Source organism: Monopterus albus, unplaced genomic scaffold (genome assembly GCF_001952655.1).
Source record: "Monopterus albus unplaced genomic scaffold, M_albus_1.0 scaffold8.1, whole genome shotgun sequence".
In the NCBI taxonomy this organism is placed as follows: domain Eukaryota; kingdom Metazoa; phylum Chordata; class Actinopteri; order Synbranchiformes; family Synbranchidae; genus Monopterus; species Monopterus albus.
Genome location: NW_018127888.1, coordinates 1,950,364 through 1,962,980, shown reverse-complemented (window position 1 = coordinate 1,962,980; position 12,617 = coordinate 1,950,364). Strand labels below are relative to the sequence as shown.

The 12,617-nt window shown below is 39.9% G+C and overlaps 1 protein-coding gene across 1 annotated transcript in view; it reads left to right on the top strand.

Annotated features, from left to right (window-relative positions):
* The window catches only part of pik3cb (phosphatidylinositol-4,5-bisphosphate 3-kinase, catalytic subunit beta), a 50,032-nt gene that overhangs the window by 2,158 nt on the left and 35,257 nt on the right, over positions 1-12,617 (top strand). Inside the window, exon 2 of the mRNA XM_020586599.1 lies at positions 8,368-8,447. The gene's annotated coding sequence lies outside the window, so the exon portion shown is untranslated. The remainder of the gene's footprint in view (positions 1-8,367; positions 8,448-12,617) is intronic.

Here is a 12,617-nt window from a genome sequence, read left to right as displayed (position 1 = left end):
CAAAGTTTCAGATCATTTAGCAGGTATGCTTTATGGAAATATTGAATTTACATTGCATTTAATTCTCCAGGTTCATAAAAACAAAATTCAGTCTGGTTATTTTAACTATAAACAGTTTCTCAGTTTACCTTTTTTTATCATTTAATCACAGTATATAATCACACTACAGATACATCGTCATGCCAGAGGATTTCATCCTAACAGCCACTTCTATCTTAGCCTGAGACATGTGTTCCAAATTGGCACCAGGGCAACAGTTATGGCTCTAGTCCCAGTATTTTCTGTTGTGAGATTCGATCTGATATTTGTTTGTTTTTAGAAACCTAAAACACTCACACATAATCTTGAAGATTTTCGTTCATTGGTTTGATGTAACAGGTTGTGTTGACCTTCACAGTTGATGATTACTTAAATCTTTGCAGAGAGGGAATCAGTCACATTTCATGTTACCAAAGGGGAGGAGAATTTCCCAAGAGAGTTGGCCAATATTTGCTCGTACTTTAGTTTTGTGTTGGCATGGAATAATCTCTTTGGTAAAGACAGTTTTGTTGCTCAATTGATGGATTCGGTGGTGTTACTTCAATTGGGCAATGGTCCTGGCAGCCCTGGTGGGATCTGCTGTCAGGCCTTGTCTGAGGTAAAGTTAGAGAACACTGATAAGACCAGCTGACGTCACTTTACAGACAACAGCCAACAATGCAGCTATTTATTCCAAGCCAGATTTAGTCCCAAGGCAGGCCTCTCCTGAGAAGCTGGGTACAAATGAAAGCAGAATTTTAAATAAGTGTTCAACAAAGAAAGTTGTGGTGATGTTTATTTCCTGTCACTGGCCTTATAAAGTTAAAGTGTAAAGTGAGGTCATTTTGTGTGGGAGGTTTCTGATTTGAATTGTGGTTTCGGACTGAGCTCCCGGAATGATACATTGTTTGGGGCTGAAGTGGCGACAGATGACGGTAGACTGCAACTGGGGTTTCTGGTCTCGGTGAACGGTGACCAGAAAGGTGAAAAGATGAGCGCAAGGAGCCAATGTGACTGACGCAGCTGGACTTTCTTTACGTATAGCCGTGTGTTTGGGGTTATCACAACAGTAATGTGTTTTATTGGTGCAGCAGTTGTCAGTGTACTCTGACTGGCTAGTTCTTAGCGTAAAGCACATCAAAACATTAAGGTGTAATGTCATACTGCAGCATGGTTAAAGCAAACACAGTGCAGTACGTACGTATTTTGACAGTAATGTTTTTCATTGTTTTGGCTCTACACCAGCAGGTTGTGTTTCAAATGAAACAATGACTATGAGGTGAAAATGCTGACTTTCAACTTTAAGGTTATTCCAATTCATACAGTGTGGGAAAACTCTTAGTTATTGTTTCATTTAAAAGCCACTATGGTTGGGTACATCGTCTTAGTACTCACAAAGCACTCTGTATATAAAATTAAATATTTAAAGACACTCCAAAAGGAAAAATAAAATATGGGCAAGACAGTATTCACAAAATATTTAGGGTTTAAAACCAAGTACAGAAAATTATGGAAAATGAGTTTGGTGTTGAAGCCTTGACATGGAGAGTAGTTATTAGAAGGGTTAGACAGGCTCTCTGTGTATTGAGGCAGTGATCCTTGACCAGCTGACAGGTATATTCCTTACCGTTTGAGCCTCTATCTCACAGACACTGCTGTGTTTGAATACTGAGACACTGAGCAACAGAGAAGTGTTTGTTACAACAACACGTTCACAAAACACCAATATATATTTTCCAGGTACCTGTGCTATTCCTCTAATTATAATTGCACTACCTGCACTATCTTCCTTTTCTCACCGTCTCCTCTCTCGCACTCTCACTCATTTACACTTCCTGCTGTTATGCCTTTAACCCTCATTACAGTGAAAGCCTTGTGTAACATCCTTTCAAAGAGCAGTATGAAAGGGAGATGCTGAATGTCTTTTTTTTTTTCCCTTCTCGTGTGTGTGCAAGCTGGCTTTCATGGTGTCGGCTAGCTTGGATGATCACTGTCTTTTTCTCAGCCCCACAATCTAATTTAGTACCAGTACTGACCAGGGAAAGGGTGTGTTCAATATTCACTTAAACTAAGTGCAAGCTGTACCATACAGCTTATTATAAAATATACATTTAAATTGCCACAGCAAGAAATGTGCCTGACTGTGAAATGAGAACGGCCTGCTGGAATTCTCTACTGTGCTGCACAGCAGGCTGGGACCTGCCAAGGAATGCAGAGAAGACAGTAGGAGAGGGATAGAGGGAGACGTAATGAGCACCAAGAGGAATGCCAGAGACGCTACAGTGAAATATGTGAGAGAGAAATCTCAAATGCGATGTGTAGAATGATGTGAGGAAGTCTTACATCATGAACCGCTGGCTTATTTTATTAAGTAAATTAGTTATCCAGTTGCACACAATGAAAAGGCAAGTTTGATTATAAAACCCACTAAAATGCAGTTGGCCTATAAAAAGCATTTACAGCTCCTCTGTCAGAAGATCAAATTCAAACTATTTTAAGGAATGTTAAAAAACAAAACAAAACAAGAATAGCATTTTGTCAGTCTGCTGTCAACCTCCAGTTATTGCCCATCATCTTCAACTTGTGCGTTCATTGACGTGGTGTATAATTATGCCAGTCAGTTAATAATAAGTCTTTCTGCTAGTGAGAAATCACTTATCAGCATTACAGATTATCAAATATCAGAAGTTTGTTATGTAAGGCACAATGTCTAGTTAATAATTTACAGGAAGGCAGGAGAGTCATCTAGTAAATTACACACAAAAACAGTCACTGACATATGTAAAACCATTGCTGACTCTGAATAAAATGAAAATAAATCCATAACATCTACTCGAACCAGGGTTTTTAGTTTTGTTTACAATGTGCACTTTCCTAATTTCCCTGCAAAACAAGCCTAATGAGACTGTGATGGTGATTTTTTGAGATCAACTGTGCACCTTATACACACTGCTTGTTTGAAAACGTGGAGACATCGAGGTGATCGCAGCTAAATATGATTTCAAAATGAATATTTTCTAAGCATCTGTAGTAGCAGAATTAAAATATGTTATAGCTGTTAATTCTTATGGTCTATATTTACAGCACATCTGATGAGAGAAGCATTGATATTGGTTATTCAAGTATCAGTTATCACATTCCATATTGCTATCTATAGCTGGGGCACTGATTATAATATTGATTTTGCCATATGAGACTACATAGGCTACTGTCTGGGATTTTTGGTAATGATATTGTCTATCTGATCTGAAATCTGATTACATTTTATATAGAAGGGAAACATTAAAATTTAATCATGTCATTGTAACTCTGCTCCTAAATGTACATTATGCGTACAAAATCTGAATGTAAGACCTCAGATAATGTCGGTAAGTTCCCCGAGTTAATTAGTTTTTGTGACAATGGACACAAAGTCAGAGAGACAGACGGAAAGTTGTAAGGCAACCATATTACTAAACATATGATAAGCAATAGAATGCATAGATGTTCGAATCACTGTAAATTATTTGGTTGAAATAAAAGAAAACATCAGTCTATGTGACAGGTCTGTATAATTGTGGAGACCAAATGCATAGTATTCAACAAAACCAGACATTAATTGTATACTTTGTTTCATTATGCTTCATAATGCAGAAAATCACAGCAAAATCATTTTGTAACATTTGTAACCCAGAGACATTTAAAAAGTTATGTCACAATGATATGATACACAGGGTTTTTACCAACTTTCGTATATACAGCAGTCACTGATTAGAATCTTAGAATTTAAACACAACATACAGTATGTTCTAAATAAAGTCTTTAATCAAATCTGTGTAACATATTCAAACACTGAAAATCCCAGTATGTTAGTTATCTGGACCAAGATGGACTTGAAGACAAAAAAAAATCCTTCTGGCTAATGAATATACTCTTTAAAGAGGAAAAAAGTTATTCATTTGTTCATTTTTCAAATTGTTCTTCAAGTAAAAAACTGTATTTAACAAGCAGTACATGAAAAGGGCATCTCTGTGGTATTACACCTGTGGTTGTTTTGGTAGCAGTAATCACTCCAGCCCAAGATGTAAAGAAAGTGTCAGGCTGTGCTGCCACCCTAGGGGGTCCAGACGTCACTCTGCAATCTAAGAGTGCAAAACGTCAGCTTTAGATGACTATGGCAACACCTCCTCAGAGCGCAGGTCCCTGTCTGCAACTGCTAATGACACCTGCACACTCTGTCCCACATGTACACTGCTGTGAGCACAAGTTGAGCCTTGTGATATCTTGATATAAATAGAGCCCTACATGCATGTTACATACACAGCGAGAGGTGTTCATGCTGTTGTCTAACCAGCATTCCTCCACCCACATAACCATACCTAACTGAAAACTGGTCATGCATGTAAACATGCTGAAGTGTTTGTTGCAGGAGGAGTGTTGTTGGCATGTACAATATGTCCACGTTGTGACAAGTTGGCATGAGTGGCTTCTTTCATGTTTCCAGCCCATGAGTTTCTGTTGTGGTTTGGTTGGCCATGCTGCTAACGTAGCCTACTCTACTTTGGCCCCAATTCTACCAACTGGATCGATCGATTAAAAAAAAAAAATCAAAAACAAACGAACCACAGTTTAACATCCAGTACTAAATACATAGCCTGTCATTATGGCTATTAATTGTGGTGCAAATTTGACAGTGAATAGTAGTGAATGCTGATGCTAACAAGGTAAAAGAGGTCCGGATCGTCCCCCCCATACATGCCACGCAGCTCATTTGACAAACAGTGTCACCCTCCAGTGCAGTGCGGACACGGTGAAAATAGCGTATAAGGTCACACACAGCTTCAATTAGAAGTTCATGCACAGTTATAGAAGAGACTTGTGTGAAATCATACAGGACAGAAGCCAGTCAGTCAGTTGAGTTTGTGCAAAACCTTTTCCAGCGTTTGTATGTTGTCTTTTTGTTTTTCACTGCATATGATCATTCATACTCAGAAAGTAGAACTGAAGTGGCATTCATTGCAAGATGATTAGTTAAAACATTTCAAAATGCATCTGCATCGTTTTGCATTTTGTGACTTTCAGTTGACTAAAGGTCTATTTTTCCAGTCATATTGTAATGTTGGGGCAGAGTAGCATCTGGCAGGTGTCCCCATAATGCCAAAGGGAAGAGACTGTTGGTGGGGTCTCCCAGAATTCCCCTCTAGGTCGGAGGTATATAGTTTGGGCTTGACAGGACTTGTTAGAGTGCGTGCTGTGCTCAGTCTGTGTTGCTGTGTGTGAATAAAAAATAGCGGCTCCCAGAGCACTGGGAAGGGCACTTTGGTGTCCAGATCCTTCTCTTCTCCAGCCGATGTTGCACTGGTGTCAGAAGTGGGATCTCCAAAGACGATGACATCGCTCCAGGAGATCAATGAACTTATGGCTCTGGCTGGAAGAAGAAGTGATGTTATAAACTAGAGCAGATGTCCCAGTAGCCATGTCGAGATTTCCTGAACCATGAACTGAATGGCATCAGATACTGTACCTTAGTGGACAAGAGGTCCACCATCTCCCTGGTGCACCCAGGGATATTGCCGGGGATGGAAGGGCCCAGAAAGCAATTTTCCCCATAGACAGTCATTGGAATGGAGTGAGCATAAAACAGTGTCACAAACTACACAAAATGACTTTAAAAAATATCCACATTTGATCCATTGGGTTCAATAACATTTGGAAGAATTGTAGGATATTTTTATTTTATCCCATTCATGGGTGCAGGGAGCCAACAGGCTCGGCTGGCAGAAGTCTTGGATTTGATTGGAGTTGGGCATCACACTAGTGTGCATGCTCTATGGACCCAAACACAGAAGTGTGTAACATCCAGGTAATTTTTATGGCTGGAATCTGGGAGCATAAAGAATTAGGTTAGGAGTTTTTCTAACTCTCTCACACTTATGTTTTCACTTCCTCCTGTTGCAGTATATGATGCATGGCTGATGTCTGCCAGCTACATCCTTGTGGGTTGTAATTGCAGTGTGACAGTTTTGTCTTGGATTTCGCCAGTGTGTGTTTTGTTTGCGTCTGTCTCCTGAGTGATGATCAGCTGTGCTAGCCTATACCTCAGACTGAGACAGACCTTTGCTCAGTCAGGCAGCTGGAAGGTTACTGATTTACAGCATTTGAGGAGATCTTTGAAAGTACACACAGACACTCTGGTACTCCACCCACGTAAGGGCAGCCCCACAATAGCTGCTGTAAATAGATATTGAAGCAGATAGATAAATAAAGAGAGACTAAGGGAAGAAGTGGGTAAAGACCAGTGATAGACACAGGCACCACAGAGAAATCCACTGACTGAAAGACGTCATATAAAAATACTTTATTTTGGTGGCAGTAAACTTCATCTGTGTGTGTGTGTGTGTGTGTGTGTGTGTTGAGGGTTATAAACATCCGACTGCGCTAATGAGTGGGTGTGTATTGTTTTTAGAAATGGACAGACAGTACTCTTTTGTTTATGGCGAGGCAGTGATGACGCATGGTCAAGTGTCATGGCCGTTCTGGCCACATTTGGTTTTGGGAGTATGAGATACTGTATGTGTGTACTGGTGCATTCTTTTTGCATGTTTTGACTGCATCACTTTACTGGACATGATTTCTGAACATTTTCCAGAGCATAACAAGGTTTTGCGTTGATTTTCTATGTTTCCAAGCAGCTGTTATTTTTTATTCATGACAGTTTATTATATAAACCAATTCAAACTTAGTTCAGAGAAATTATCCACCAAAGTGAAGATATTTCTCATTTGTCTTTAGTAGTCTGGCATCCTGAACTACATTTATGTGTAGATCCAAGGGTTAAGCCATTTTCACGTGCACTAAGAAGATCGTGTTATAGTGCCAGGACTGGGATCAAGAGAGTAAGACATTTGAGGGCATACTGGCAGAAAAGCTGTGTGTATGGAAGTGCTCCAAGGTGAGTGAGAGACTTGGCTGTTGATGAGACCTCGGTCATTTTAGGATAGTGCATGCCTCGCATTCCTGTACCAGAGGATGGGTGGAGGGGAGGAAGGGTGTGTGTGTGTGTGTGTGTGTTGTTTAGGGAGAGAGAAAGTCATATCAAAGACAAGTGTGGCAACAATTTAGAGGGAGTCTGTAAAGAGATAAAAATATTTTTCTTTCTGTTCATGTACAGTCATGCTTTTGAAAAGGTATCAGTACTTCTCTGTCCAGTCCATTTTTGGAGTTCTGTGTGGTATGTATCAGATTTGGCTTTTTCGTCTGTGTGTGTTTGTGTATTTTGTTCCAATGCAAACAAAAGAAATAATAAATAAATAGTGAGAATACCAAAGAAGTTGTGATTGCAATAATTTTCTGGGACAAGCGGTGTGTTACCGGACAGAAATGTAGAGGTGCCAGTGTTGTTGTCCATGACTGTATGTGCACTAGCCCAATTCCTTTTGTGTAAGAAACCACACATAACACTTGAAGCTGACGTCACTGACCACTACTGTGTACATGGTAGTGGAAATTGTTTTCTCAGTACTATTATCCCTCAGAAATAACTTCAGTGAATGGTAGCCGAGCCACTAAACCTCAAGTCTCCAGTGTTTGAGTCTGAGTCGCAAAAGACTCATTCGAGTTGAGTCTGAGTCGAGTCCCGGTTCCCCAAGTCAGAGTCATCAGGGTCTACATTAAACACACCTGCACAACAATTACCATTTCAAATTCCAAACTTTCTAACAGTGTATTGCATCACCATATTGCTCGGCAATTTGATACATACAAATAATTTCTAGTATGGTGAAGTGTATGCCTCAGTGAAAGTGTGAGGGGTGCAGGATGGTGTGGGTGAATGGGTTTTAATAGAAGTATCTTATTGTAAATCAGTCCTTGTCTCTTCTGAGACCGAATGAGTCAGTGCTCTAGTCCAAGTAGAGTCACGAGTCTTTAAAATCTGAACTTGAGACCGAGTCCTGGACTTGTACTGTAACAGCAAATTATAGTTTCACTGTCAGAAGTAATGGAAGGGATTACCTGGTAACTGACTTTTTTTTTCCCTGGACATCTTAAGACTAGTGCTGAAATTTTGTAGTACAAGCAGTGGCTGAATTTTTGAGATGAAGCATTTATTAAAAATGCTCTAATTAGGGGTTTAACTAAATATTATTTTCATTATCAAACAATCTGCCTGTTATTTCCTCCAGGAATGGATTTACATATGTTCAAATCAGAGCGGAGCACATGTCACTTTCAAATATGAATGTCAACCGTCAACACAAAATGACTGGGTCTGACAAAAAGGCCTGTTAAGTGAACACACTTGAAGAAACTGTGTGCTATGTTTTGCAGCTTTCCCTAACAATCACATCGTTTTGTCCTCTTGTCCATCAGATGATACGTCCTAGAAGCTACGCCAGCACCCCCAGCGAGGAGCCAAGGCACAGGAAATAGGAGACTTAAGGAAACAGCAGGTAAAAGCTGTCTGTGTATGTGTGAACATGCTATATCTTGGATTTATTTTGGCCTACTTTACCTTGGAGGCTGCTGTAAGCTTGTGTTCCTGTGTGAAAGTGAGAGAGGAGAAATAGAGCACTGACTTCACTGGAATCTTGGAGAGTAGACCTCATCCTGACTGGTGGGAATGTGTGGAAGTCAGCCAGCATGCTTTACTGTTGTGGAAGGGGTGTATTTCAGATGGCTTCACAGCTTTGATTGGTGGCCTGTTGGCACAAATCTGGTTGCAAAATGCATCACAAAAGCAAAATGGCTGTTGTATTGTCAATATTTTGGCTTCACTTGTGTGTAGTGGCAGAAAATGGTGATTATTTTTAGATACAGTCTATGATATAGGCCTGGTATTGGGCTTATATAGTCTGTTACCACTTTATTGAGTACGCCTTTACAATCTGATCAATTCAGTAGCCCGGCTGGAACAACTCATAACAGTGGTCACTGCATGTCTCTATAAATGCCTTTCCTCTCCTCACTGTGGTAAGTAGTTGCCCAGTGAACTGATTTACAGGCCCCCTTTTTTTTTTTTTTAAGAACAAATGTGGTGATTGGATGAATGGCACTGTAAAAATAAGCCATTAAAAAAAAAAAACTGAACTGTGGCACTCAGTACTACTGACCTAATTTGTCACTGGTTGTCACCAAGTGCAGTGTGCAGCTTATTAAGTGCAAAATAGCTTCTTCACTCCATTTAGTCTTTTTCTCTGACCTTGTATTAATATGCATTATCACTGATAACCAGTCATTTTTAAGCAACAAAATTCTAGGTTCTGAAATGTGAATACATGTATAAAGGTTTGGCAGACCGATTTCTGTTGGGTTCTGCCAGTTGATTGGATTGTATTTGGATCTGTCAACTTGTGGTTTGGGAAGCTGTGATGGAAATGTTTTTATTATATTCAGACATATTACAGGTCAGTTGATTAATTAATTAAAATATTCAGTGAGAATAAGAATTAGTTGCAGTCCTGCAGTGAACATGCTGAGGTATAGGTGCACACTGTGACATCAGAGTCTGATCTTTTTTTTCCTGCTGTTCATCATGATGGCATGTGTCCCAGATGCAAATACTGGCAGAATAAACAATCTTCCCTTCCTCCTCCTCCTCTCAAATGTAATGCTTTGCAAATGCAGTCCAACAGGTGCAGCTTTGACCTATATCAGCATAATAACCACATTTCCTGCTGTCAATCAGCACCAGTGGTCAATAACCACCAATAATTGGTGCGGATGCCTCCCACTTGCGCTCTGTTTGCCTGCCCCTTCCTTCACTCCTGCTTAAATGTGGAAAAATAGATTGATGAAATTACCCCTGTTATCACTGTAAGCAAAGAGTGTTTTAATGGCACTGCAAGATCGTCACATAGATTGTTATAAAAGGAATGAGGAGCATCTGTGCTGATAGCTTGTTTGTTTTTCCAGAAATAGCCTCGTGCATTTTCTTTCTCACTTTTAGTATTAACATCAAGCAGTGTGTTGAAACCTTTTCTCTCACACAATCCTAGGAAACCCTGCCCTTGGGCTCATTCTTAAGAGTGTGTTTGGGTGGCATTATGCTCTGGGTCTGACCTCGCTACACGAGGTATCACAGAGTTTGTGTATAATTAGATTAGCCCGTGTTTTCAGCTGGACAATAGTGTACTAATTATAGTTGGAGAGCAAAGAAATGTAGTTTACTTGCATGTCATATTTCCTGTCTCCATTAATAACAAATGTATTTGTTTGTTTGCAAAGATAAATATAACATATTTGCTAGTGATTGATGTGGATAACATCAAGGTTTGATGGACGGAATCTATGATTGATTAACAACAGAACAAGTTCCCTTCACTGTTTTATTTGCACACAGTGCAATGATTTGCCCAGCTGCTCCTTACCTCGCTCTCTCTGCCTCCCATACACACAGACAATGGACCGTCTGTTATCAACAGCTCCTCCTCTCTGTGGCTGTTATTTTTTTCACAACACTGTTAGTTGTGGAGATCTAACTCTTCTAATAAGTTATTAACAAGCTAATAAGAATAGCTAGGATACATTAGAATAATTTACAGCTGTTGCCAAGAGTCCGAGTGCAGACAGATGGATATCCATCCATATCCGTACAGTATATAAACTGGAGAGGTGGATATCAGCATGTCACTTCTCGCAGTGTTCCCGGCAATCCAGTCACCTCTCTAGCGAGATGATAGCTGGAGCCAAGAAATGTCTGCCATTTTCAGGCTCTCTGTGTGATTTAGTGCCATGGTGTGGCGTTTTGTTTATGAGGGAGATAAATGGTGGTTTGGCCAGATACTGGCAGACAAATACTGTGTGGGAGTCATCCCCGCTGCATTCACGGCAGCTCTGTGTTATTTTTGTTCATTTCTTTCCAGTGTTTGACATAATCAGCAGCTGCGGTCCTGTGGAAGCTGTGTGACTTTGTGTGACAGGCTGGGACTTGAGTTAAATCTATTTTCAAACTTCCCACTTTTGAAGAATCTTGTTGTTGTGACCTGTGACTAGTGCGCTCCAACAGTGACCTTAAACAACCTCTCAGTCAGCTCTGTTCCTTCGCTGAACTTGTCTTTTCATATGGTTCTATTGGACTCTGTTGTGGCTGTAGATGATGGTGGTGCCTACATTTATAGTAATAGTATTGCTAAGAGGGGTGTTCAAAATGCACACCCTGGTTAAAATGATGCCAGAATTCACCATCATAAATGCTCCTTAAATGGTTCAACTACTGGTTGTCAAACTACGAGGCACAAGTTGCAGGAGAGACTTTAAACTGGGTGAGATTAAAGGGACAGGTTCATACTGGTGTTATGAGAAACAACATTAGGTTAATTAATGTAGTTTTTTTTTTTCCTCATTGATTTGGCCCATTGCTGAACACAGTCAGCAGCATTGACTGTGATGCACATTGTTCATGAGGGCAATAGAAAATGTGAAGGTATGTCCTGCCGTGTTGAATGTTGGGATGGGGCGCTATTTTTGGAGGTACGCTCTGTATTTACTTGCATACATTCTTGTTTTGTTTGGCTAAAAAGTTTATATCATTTAAATCTCACTTTACTGACTGTGGTAATTCAAGATGAATAAGCTTAGTTGACTGTAGCTAACTCGGACCTAGAGATCCCATCTACGAGAACGACAGACCGAAAAATGACTGCATACTTGTCTCTGCTCTCATTCAGGAGCTGTTAAAAGTCTTTTCCAGTACTTAAACTCTAAAGTAAATATCTGTGGGGTGTTGATCGGATAAAACAAGCAATATGAACATGTTATCTTGAGCTTTGGGAAGTCATAAGTATTTCCTCTGCTGTTGGAGACATCTTTTGATATTATGCTACTGAAGTGGTGCCAGTGACAAACAGGACAACAGGTTTTATTTGAAGTGATTAAGTACATGTAGTCACGGCTTAGTGTTGGTTTAGGTGGAAAATTATTGACGTTAAGAAGAAAAAAGTGTGTCTACACTATGTTGGCGCTCTAATTATAGTTGTTCATTGTTTCCTCTTTGTCAGAGTTTCCAAGATAAGCTTCCTCTGTCCTTTTAAAAAAAAAGATGATGTGTCAGATGGAACAAAGGTTAGTCCTTATGTCATCCTCATAGAGCAGCTGTTGGTACACGATCCTACTCAACATCAGATCAGGAAGAGCCATACTGGCCATCTCCATCAGGTTGCGTTATCATTAGATGGTAAAAGGTAAAGTAGGAGCAGCTCAGCCCTCCAATTATTCAAATATTATTTTTATAGAGGAGGAACAAGGAAGTAGCTGTTAATATAGTATTCAAAGCTGATCTACTGTGTATGTATGTATTTATAGTAATTATTTATTTTTGAAAAAAATAATCGCCCAAGAAATTACTTTGTCTGCATTTGATTCACTGTCAAGAGTGGAAAAGATAAAGACAATAGTTGTTTGTGTGTGGATGCACATGCATGTAGTTACTTCATTTCCTTTTGAACCAAATTAAATTGCCATGGCAAACCCTCCATATATGGGCTTTTTTCTGCAAGTTGCTCGTGCCTGCATGCCATGTGTGCATATCGGAGCCTGCTTTGAATAATGATCTGTGGTTGTGATAAAAGTTTGCATATCCATCCATCCATCCATTTTCCTCCACTTATCCGGGACCGGGTCGC